This window comes from Lepidochelys kempii, chromosome 9 (assembly GCF_965140265.1).
Source record: "Lepidochelys kempii isolate rLepKem1 chromosome 9, rLepKem1.hap2, whole genome shotgun sequence".
NCBI lineage: Eukaryota > Metazoa > Chordata > Testudines > Cheloniidae > Lepidochelys > Lepidochelys kempii.
In genome coordinates, this window is record NC_133264.1 from 5554233 (window position 1) to 5565671 (window position 11439).

Here is an 11439-nt window from a genome sequence, read left to right on the forward strand (position 1 = left end):
AATCTAGCTGACAAGGGTAACAATGGTAGTGAAGATGTGGTGGACCAGACATCAGTGCAGGCTGAGTACAGAGCCAGGGTACCAGGCAGGCCTGGACTGAGGTGGCCATCCCTGCTTTACTGTTATTACCCACTCTAGCTAGATGAAAGCTAGCACAGGTATGCCGACCGGTGCAGCAGTCACGCCTGGTTCTGCGGTGTAGACATATCCTGTATAGAACTAGCACGTGGGTGTTCAGCAAATGATAACAGCTGCACAGGTAGGCGGTGAGCAATGAAATCTAACAGCTTTCTAATGCCTCTTCTTAAAGCTGAATGTATGTTTTACATGATCCTAAATTCCCATTGCAATGAGCTAGGCTGCGTGTGTCCTGGATAATAAAACAGTTTGGAATTCCTCGCTGGTTTTTCCTCCCTGGTGAACTCTGTTTGCTTTTCCTTCAGAAGCCCATTTCCTGTGTTGTGCTACTCCTGTCTGAAATGAAACCGCGAGCACATTCAGCAAGGAGCTTTGCAGCGTCCTGAAGGCATTGTGTCCTTAAAACACAGTCTTGTTAATTGCAAGGCCTTTCATTCGATCCCCCTGAGGAGGGAGAGGCAATGCCTGAAATCTATGCATTCATACCTCAGTTCACACTTGCAAAAAAAACATAGAAAGTAGTTCCCCGCTCTGAAGGTTAGCGTTTATCTCAGAGGTGGTAAAAGTTAAACCCCTTAGATTTCTTTCAATGAAATCCAGCCTCTGAATCAAAGGTGCCTTGTTTAAAAACAGAAGGTCTTTTTCTTCCTTAGCCACCTGAAATATTATATGTCGGGGCTGATGGTTTTATTTCTTGAGAGCGAGGGTGTAAAAAACATACCCGGTAAATGAACTGGGGCTGGGAGTGGTTTATTTGGTTTCCATTTTATTTTTATAGTCTGTCTCGGACAAGGAGGCTTCAGATCAAAATGCTGAAGATTAAAAGAAAAAGTGCCCCCAAAGCACCCAAACTACTTTTAAAGGGAAAATCAGCAAAAAGGGATGATGCCCCCCAAACCCCCATTTCTTCGGAAGAATTAATTCACCCCCAGAGTCACCATAGCACATTTCCACTAAGAGAATTTTCATGGCTCAAGCACAGCAGAGTGAAAAATTCACCTCTCTTCGACAACATGAGCCAGATCCTCAGCTGGTGCAAACTGGCATTGCTCCACTGACATCAATGGGGCGACACCGATTTACGCTCGCTGATGATCTGGCCCATGAAGTGAGCTGTAGCTCACGAAAGCTTATGCTCAAATAAATTGGTTAGTCTCTAAGGTGCCACAAGTACTCCTTTTCTTTTTGCGAATACAGACTAACACGGCTGTTACTCTGAAATCTAAAAATGGCGTGTAATCATTTGATTGATTGATTGATCTCCACTCTTATAGAGAGAGCACAACACTCTGGGCCTGGCCGTGACCTGAGATCATGTATAGCTGTGTGTTAGCATATTCCAAAAAGCAACAGTGCGTGCACCCCACTTTCATCTACCCCCCGGCTTTCAAGTGCAGTGCAGCTCTGTCCTCACTTAGGTGATTAGAGATCAGTTGCGGAGCTTCCCAGCCAACAAGACGTTACACTCTTGAATGACAAGTGACTTATGCAATTGATTCATAAAAGCTGCAGTCCTAATATATTACTCGTTACATAGGACCCTAGAGATAACATACACCCCCTAATGAACAGAAGAGACTTTGGGCTGCCTCCTTGTACCTCCATAAACACCACAGACGAGCCCTTGAGTCCTACTTCCACTCTGACAGTGTCTCCATCTGTGGCCTCGTGCATGTCATAGCATTGATCTGTGCCTCAGTTTCCCCATCTGTAAAATGAGGATCATAGCACTGACTCACCAGGAGTATCATGAGGGTTTCACCCGTGAATCCTGCCGCAGCAAGTGGAAGAGGGAAAGCAGTAGGTAAGTGCTCAGCACTAGCATTCAGCATTCAGAGGAAGCCAGGGAAACCAGCTCATTTTTTTCACAACAGCTTTTCCACAGTTACGGAACAGACAAACCAAGTGAGTTATTAGGGTTGTCCAAAAGTTACCCAAGCCCATTTGTTCACTGTGCCAGGCTTAGCCTGGCGGGGTTAGCAGGCAATTCCTGGCCTCGCAGTCAAGCCTTCTGTTGTCTCTCAGATCACCGCAAGAAGGCAATGTAACAAACCAGCTAGAGAGAGAGAGAGAGAGTGGGCAGGTGCATCGCTTCCTTTACTGGATAGAATCAGAACTATTCACCTGTGTGTCATAGGCACTGTACTGCTAACAGCCAATGGAGATTCCACTTCAGACCAGTACCCAATCAAGCGCCACGTTTCCTGTCTTTCTTAATGTCAGCTGCTTCGGCAGAAATTTTAAAACTGCACTGCCCAGCACAACGTGTGATGCTGGCAGACCAGGGGACAGCTCATGCAAGAGTCCCCAGGTCTCAGTGGAACACTGCCAGCTTCAGAGCTGGAATCAGTCTGGCTCACCTGTGTGCTAGGATTGTTAAAATAGGGGTTAGAATGAAAAGAAAGTGTTTAGACTTTACTGAATGCTTGTCAGCTGCTGCCTGCATTAATCTCACTCACAACCTCATGTGACAGGGTCAGGCCAGATGACTATAAGAGAGTAATAGAAGGCAGATATATTAGCCCCAGGCTAAGTAGGTCCCTTTTCCCTAGGTAAGGTAACAGGGAAGGTTCCAGAACAATCAGGAACCTTCTGGAGACAATTAAGACAGGCTGATTAGAACACCTGCAGCCAATCAAGAATCTGCTAGAATCAATTAAGGCAGGCTAATCAGAGCACCTGGGTTTTAAAAAGGAGGACTCACTTCAGTTTGTGGTGTGTGTGTGAGGAGCTGGGAGCAAGAGGCGCTAGGAGCTGAGAGTGAGAACGCGGACTGTTGGAGGACTGAGGTGTACAAGCATTATCAGACACCAGGAGGAAGGTCCTATGGTGAGGATAAAGAAGGTGTTGGGAGGAGGCCATAGGGAAGTAGCCCAGGGAGTTGTAGCTGTCACACAGCTGTTCCAGGAGGCACTCTAGACAGCTGCATGCCACAGCACCCTGGGCTGGAACTCGAAGTAGAGGGCGGACCCGGGTTCCCCCGCAAATCCTCCCAACTCCTGGTCAGACACAGGAGGAGTCGACCTGGACTGTGGGTTCAGAAAAACGGCCAAGCTGAGGGCTGCCATGAAGCTCCAAGGCGAGCAAATCTGCCAATAAGTGCAAGACCCACCAAGGTAGAGCAGGAACTTTGTCACAATCTGTATTGTAAGGGAATATTTGAGCAGTTGTTTTGTGATCCTATGTAAATCACCAGACAAGAGAAAGACATTAACTAGTGTGATGGGCTGATCTTTGACAGAAGGTGTTGATGGGTGTCCTGCCCAGTAGGAAAGGTCCATCAACACCAGACAATTGTGGGACGTTAAAGAGGCCAAAAGGCACTGGTTGTTCTGCCCTCCTGCCTGTGAAGACGAGTCATGCAAGTGGATTTTGGGTGACCAGATGTCCCGATTTTATAGGGACAGTCCTGATATTTGGAGCTTTGTCTTATGTAGGCGCCTATTACCCCCCACCCTCTATCCCGATTTTTCACACTTGCTGTCTGGTCAGCCTAAGTGGATTCCTCTCATCAGCTTTCTAGGCACAAGCAAGAGGTCCCCAGTCCTTAGCCTGGGGTAGACCTAAAGGACATAGAGAGCTTGATGATTATAGAAGCTTCTATTACCTTTTGAAACTTAAGGGTATGTCTACACTACGAAATTAGGTCGAATTTATAGAAGTCGGTTTTTTAGAAATCGTTTTATATAGTCAATTGTGTGTGTCCCCACACAAAAATGCTCTAAAGTGCATTAACTCGGCGGAGTGCTTCCACAGTACCGAGGTAAGCGTCGACTTCCGGAGTGTTGCTATCCCACACCAACTGTGGGTAGCTATCCCACAGTTCCCACAGTCTCCACTGCCCATTGGAATTCTGGGTTGAGATCCCAATGCCCGATAGGGCAAAAAACATTGTCGTGGATGGTTCTGGGTACATGTCATCAGGCCCCCCTTCCCTCCCTCCCTCTGTGAAAGCAATGGCAAACAGTCGTTTCGCACCTTTTTTCCTGAGTTACCTGTGCAGACGCCATACCAAGGCAAGCATGGAGCCCGCTCAGCTCACTTTCACCGTATGTCTCCTGGGTGCTGGCAGACGCGGTACTGCATTCCTAAACAGCAGCAGCAACTCATTGCCTTGTGGCAGCAGACAGTGCAAGAGGCCTGAAAACCATCGTCATCGTGTCCGAGGTGCTCCTGGCCACCTCGGTAAGGTCGGTCAGGAGCGCCTCGGCAGACATGGGTGCAGGGACTAAATTAGGAGTGACTCGACCAGGTCATTCTCTTTAGTCCTGCAGGCAGTCCTACTGTACCATCTTATGGTGAGCAGGCAGGAGGTGTGGATGGCTAGCAGTCCTATTGCACCGTCTTCTGCCGAGCAGCCAGGAGATGTGGATGGCAGGCCTATTGTACCATCTTCTGCTGAGCAGTCAGGAGATGTGGATGGCTTGCAGTCCTTCTGCACCATCTGCTGCCAGCCAAAGATGTAAAAGATAGATGGAGTGGATCAAAACAAGAAATAGACCAGATTTGTTTTGTATTCATTTGCTCCCCCCTCCCTACCTCCCTCCATGAAGTCCTGCCTGAAATACCAGAGAGAGGGATAGCTTAGTGGGTTGAGCACTGGCCTGCTAAACCCAGGGGTTTGAGTTCAATCCTTGAGGGGGCCATTCTGTGTGACAGTTGTTTTTGTTTCTCCTTAATGTAAAGCCACCCCCTTTGTTGATTTGAATTCCCTGTAAGCCAACCCTGTAAGTCATATCGTCAGTTGCCCCTCCCTCCGTCAGGGCAACGGCAGACAATCGTTCCGCGCCTTTTTTCTGTGCAGACGCCATAGCACGGCAAGCATGGATCCTGCTCAGATCACTTGGGCAATTAGGAGCACATTAAACACCACGCGCATTATCCAGCAGTATATGCAGCACCAGAACCTGGCAAAGCGAAACCGGGTGAGTAGGCGACGTCAGCACAGTGACGAGAGTGATGAGGACATGGACACAGTCTTCTCTCAAAGCAGGGGCCCTGGCAATGCAGGCATCATGGTGCTAATGGGGCAGGTTCATGTGGCAGAACGCTGATTCTGGGCCCGGGAAGCAAGCACAGACTGGTGGGACCGCATAGTGTTGCAGGTCTGGGACGATTCCCAGTGCCTGCGAAACTTTTGCATGCGTAAGGGCACTTTCATGGAACTTTGTGACTTGCTTTCCCCTGCCCTGAAGTGCATGAATACCAAGATGAGAGAAACCCTCACAGTTGAGAAGCGAGTTGCAATAGCCCTGTGGAAGCTTGCAATGCCAGACAGCTACCAGTCAGTTGGGAATCAATTTGGAGTGGGCAAATCTACTGTGGGGGCTACTGTGATGCAAGTAGCCAACGCAATCAAAGATCTGCTGATATCAAGGGTAGTGACCCTGGGAAATGTGCAGGTCATAGTGGATGGCTTTGCTGCAATGAGATTCCCTAACTGTGGTTGGGCCATAGACGGAACCCATATCCCTATCTTGGCACCCGAGCACCAAGCCGGCAAGTACATAAACCACAAGGGGTACTTTTCAATAGTGCTGCAAGCTCTGGTGGATCACAAGGGACGTTTCACCAACATCAACGTGGGATGGCCGGGAAAGGTACATGACGCTCGCATCTTCAGGAACTCTGGTCTGTGTCAAAAGCTGCAGGAAGGGACTTTATTCCCAGACCAGAAAATAACCATTGGGGAAGTTGAAATGCCTATAGTTATCCTTGGGGACCCAGCCTACCCCTTAATGCCATGGCTCATGAAGCCGTACACAGGCAGCCTGGACAGTAGTCAGGAGCTGTTCAACTACAGGCTGAGCAAGTGCAGAATGGTGGTAGAATGTGCATTTGGACGTTTAAAAGCGCGCTGGCGCCGTTTACTGACTTGGTTAGACCTCAGCGAAACCAATATTCCCATTGTTATTACTGCTTGCTATGCGCTCCACAATATCTGTGAGAGTAAGGGAGAGACGTTTATGGCGGGGTGGAAGGCTGAGGCAAATCGCCTGGCTGCTGGTTATGCGCAGCCAGACACCAGGGCGGTTAGAAGAGCACAGGAGGGCGAAGTGCACGTCAGAGAAGCTTTGAAAACCAGTTTCATGACTGGCCAGGCTACGGTGTGAAAGTTCTGTTTGTTTCTCCTTGATGAAACCACCGGCCCCTTGGTTCACTCTACTTCCCTGTAAGCTAACCACCCTCCCCTCCTCCCTTGGATCACCACTTGCAGAGGCAATAAAGTCATTGTTGCTTCACATTCATGCATTCTTTATTCATTCATCACACAAATAGGGGAATAACTGCCAAGGTAGCCTGGGAGGGGTGGTGGAGGAGAGAAGCACTGGGAGGGATGGTGGAGGAGGGAAGGACAAGGCCACACAGCACTTTAAAAGTTTAAAACTTTAAAACTTATTGAATGCCAGCCTTCTGTTGCTTGGGCAATCCTCTGGGGTGGAGTGGCTGGATGGCCGGAGTCCCCCCACCGCATTCTTGGGCGTCTGGATGAGGAGGCTATGGAACTTGGGGAGGAGGGCAGTTGGTTACACAGGAGCTACAGTGGCGGTCTGTGCTCCTGCTGCCTTTTCTGCAGCTCAACTATACGCTGAAGCGTATTAGTTTGATCCTCCAGCAGCCTCAGCATCAAATCCTGCCTCCTCTCATCGCGCTGCCGCCACCTTTCAGCTTCAGCCCTCTCTTCAGCCCGCCACTTCCTCTCTTCAGCCAGCCACTTACTCTCTTCAGCCCACCACCTCTCCTCCAGGTCATTTTGTGCTTTCCTGCACTCTGACATTGTATGCCTCCACGCATTCGTCTGTGCTTTGTCAGTGTGGGAGGACAGCATGAGCTCAGAGAACATTTTATCACGAGTGCGTTTTTTTTGCCTTCTAATCTTCACTAGCCTCTGGGAAGGAGAAGATCTTGTGATCCTTGAAACACATACAGCTGGTGGAGAAAAAAAAAAGAGACAGTGGTATTTAAAAAGACACATTTTATAGAACAATGGGTACTCTCTTTCAGGGTAAACCTTGCTGTTAACATTACATACACAGCACATGTGCTTTCGTTCCAAAGTCGCATTTTGCCTCCCCCCACCACGTGGCTAGCCCTTCACCCCTCCCCATGGCTAACAGTGGGGAACATTTCTGTTCAGCCATAGGCAAACATCCCAGCAGGAACGGGCACCTCTGAATGTCTCCTTAAGAAAAGTACCCTATTTCAACCAGGTGACCATGAATAATATCACTCTCCTGAGGATAACACAGAGAGATAAAGAACGGATGTTGTTTGAATGCCAGCAAACATACACTGCAATGCTTTGTTCTACAATGATTCCCGAGTATGTGATACTGGTCTGGTGTGGTAAAGTGTCCTACCATGGTGGACGGAATAAGGCTGCCCTCCCCAGAAACCTTTTGCAAAGGCTTTGGGAGTACATCCAGGAGAGCCGCAAATGCCAGGGCAAATTAATCATTGAACATGCTTGCTTTTAAACCATGTATAGTATTTTAAAAGGTACACTCACCAGAGGTCCCTTCTCCGCCTGGCGGGTCTGGGAGGCAGCCTTGGGTGGGTTCGTGGGGTACTGGCTCCAGGTCCAGGGTGAGAAACAGTTCCTGGCTATTGGGAAAAACGGTTTCTCCGCTTGCTTGCTGTGAGCCATCTACAACTTCATCATCATCATCTTCCGTGTCCCCAAAATCTGATTCCGTGTTGCCTCCAACTCCATTGAAGGAGTCAAACAACACGGCTGGGGTAGTGGTGGCTGAACCCCATAAAATGGCATGCAGCTCATCATAGAAGCAGCATGTTTTGGGCTCTGACCTGGAGTGGTCGTTCGCCTGTCTGGTTTTATAGTAGGCTTGCCTCAGCTCCTTAAGTTTCACGCAGCACTGCTTCAGGTCCCTGTTATGGCCTCTGTCCTTCATGCCCTGGGAGATTTTAACAAAGGTTTTGGCATTTTGAAAACTGGAACGGAGTTCTGATAGCACGGATTCCTCTCCCCATACAGCGATCAGATCCCGTACCTCCCAGTTCGGTCCATGCTGGAGCTCTTCTGCGATTCTGGGATTCCATCATGGTCACCTCTGCTGATGAGCTCTGCATGGTCACCTGCAGCTTGCCACGCTGGCCAAACAGGAAATTTAAATTCAAAAGTTGGCGGGCCTTTTCCTATCTACCTGGCCAGTGCATCTGAGTTGAGAGTGCTGTCCAGAGCGGTCACAATGGAGTACTCTGGGATAGCTCCCGGAGGCCAATACCGTCTAATTGTGTCCACAATAACCCAAATCTGACCCAGCAAGGCCAATTTCAGCGCTAATCCCCTTGTCGGGGGTGGAGTAAGGAAATTGATTTTAAGAGCCCTTTAAGTCGAAAAAAAGGGCTTCGTCGTGTGGACAGGTGCAGGGTTAAATCGATTTAACGCTGCTAAATTCGACCTCAACTCCTAGTGTAGACCAGGGCTAAGAATGTAACTCATTTGTGTATCTATGATTACCTGCTTTTACCTTGTAAATAACTCTCATTTCATTTTCCTACTTAATAAATCTGTACATACTTTATTATAGGATTGGCTACAAGAATTGTCTTTGGTGTAAGATCTAAGGTACAATTGACCTGGGATAAGTGACCGGTTTTTTGGGACTCAGAGTAACCTGAATGTTGCTGTGATTCTTGGTGTAAGGGACCATCCATAACAAAGGCAGGGTGGCAAGACAGATCGGAGAACGCAAGGGGACCGTCTGTGATTCCATGTTAAGGCTGTTACAACACCTGAGGAATTTACACTTGACACTTGGTTAGTGAAATCTAAGTATAGAGCTCATAGCCAGTTTGGTGTTTGTGCCCTGCTTCTTGGCAGTCTGCCCTGAGACTGGTACTCACGCTCGAGTCACTGCCAGCAGCTTTACAATATGCTTAGAAGAAAACATAAAGCACCTACTGAAATGCCCAATGCTTTACCACATGGGAGTGAGTGAATTTCTTCCTGACCTCATCTGCTAATCCCCTTATGCTCTGCAGCATGAGGGCTGAGATTTCTTGTCATTTTGGTCTCTGTAACTCCAGAGGCTAATGTCAGTCACATAACTGTCTCATCCATCTCTGAATCCTGACAAGCATTTTGCTTCAGTTGGATGGTCCGTATTGTTTTAACACCGAGGCTAAAGAGTCCAGAATGCAAGCGTGCAATTACAAAGGTGAGATCACGAAGCAGGCAGTTTTGCTAAGCTCTGTGGTGTTAGGAAGGTCACAGAACCTCTCTCAAGGACTCAGATGACTTCCTGAGTTCAGCTCAGCAACTGGACGAGTTGTGTTACAGCTACGATGGGGCAGGAAATGAATGATGGTGATTTATAATTCCCGCTTCTCCCCCCTGTTTCCCTTGGACTCACCTGTGGAAATCTGGCATATGACTTGTTGTCCCAAAGACATGTGTAATCTGCTCCGAAGCGATGGCGTACTTGAAAAGGGAACCGAGATCAGGAAAGAAATACCACAGATAAAACAAAAGAATCTGGAAAAATGTCACAAGCTCATCTGCAACAGACCAAAAAAGCCATGAAACTCAGGGCTAACTGCAGCCCCTTCCTTTGCCCCCATGTACTGTACCTCACCTGACAGTGACAGAATCCAGACCATGAGCACTGGGTTATTTACCCTCAGACGCAGAGTAGTTTAGCTATTTTCCTTAATTCTTCATCGGCAGCAAATATTAGGAAGCTTCCTGTTATCATATTCCCCCTGTATTTGGCGCTGGTGTGACTGCTCTGGAATACACTGTCCAGTTCTGGTGTTCACATTTCAGGAAGGATGTTGATACAGTGAAGAGGTTCAGAGAAGGTTAAGGAGTGACTAGATCACAGTCTATAAGTACCTACAAGGGTAACACAAGTTTGATAAAAGAAAAGGAGGACTTGTGGCACCTTAGAGACTAACCAATTTATTTGAGCATAAGCTTTCGTGGGCTACAGCTCACTTCATCAGATGCATAGAATGGAACATAGAGTAAGAAGATATATATACATACAGATAAGTTGGAAGTTGCCATACAAACTGTAAAGGAGTACTTGTGGCACCTTAGAGACTAACCAATTTATTTGAGCATGAGCTTTCGTAAGCTACAGCTCACTTCATCGGATGCATACCGTGGAAACTGCAGCAGACTTTATTTATACACAGAGAATATGAAAAAATACCTCCTCCCACCCCACTGTCCTGCTGGTAATAGCTTATCTAAAGTGATCATCAGGTGGGCCATTTCCAGCACAAATCCAGGTTTTCTCACCCTCCACCCCCCCACACAAATTCACTCTCCTGCTGGTGATAGCCCATCCAAAGTGACAACTCTTTACACAATGTGCATGATAATAAAGTTGGGCCATTTCCTGCACAAATCCAGGTTCTCTCACCCCCTCACCACCCTCCCAAAAACCACACACACAAACTCACTCTCCTGCTGGTAATAGCTCATCCAAAGTGACCATTCTCCCTACAATGTGCATAATTAAGGTGGGCCATTTCCAGCACAAATCCAGGTTTTCTCACATCCCCCCCACCCCCATACACACACAAACTCACTCTCCTGCTGGTAATAGCTCATCCAAACTGACCAGTTTGATAATAGAGGGCTCTTTAATCTAGCAGACAGAGGTCTAACAAGGCTGGAAATTGAAGCTAGACAAATTCAGACTAGAAATAAGGCACCAATGGTAATTAACGACTGGAACAATTTACCAAGGGTCATGGTGGATTCTCCATCACTGGCAATTTTTAAGCCAAGATGGCTATTGTTCAAATGAGAATGAATTCAGGGAAGTCCTATGGCCTGTGTGACCCAGGAGGTCAGAGCAGATGACCAAAACACTCCCTTCCGGCCGGAGAAGCTATGCAAGTGAATTACCGATGGGTAGTGCTGTCTCAGCTCCTATCAAGCTGGTGAAATCTTCTCACCATCACTAGTAAAACATCCTTCTCTAGGGCCTCTGCGCAGCCTGGTGCCAGCTGGGGCAGAATGCTCTTTGCTGCCCTTCTTCTCTCAAAGACAAAGAAGCAGGACCTCGGACCTTTATTTCCTGGCTGGGTAATTCAGGGCCTGGGGAATGAGATTTTGCCCCATGGTCAGGGGTTCAGATCCAGCCGAGGTCAGCAGGGCTATTCAGTGGCACCTACAGGCCCATCACAAACCTACTGCCACAACGGGCACTAGTTAGCTCTCTTGCTGGCAGGCTCAGTGGGGAGACTGAGGCTTAAAGTGAATGGACCCTGAGCTAGTCTCTCAGCCTTAGACGGAGCTCCGATGGCAGGCTGGCGTGGGAC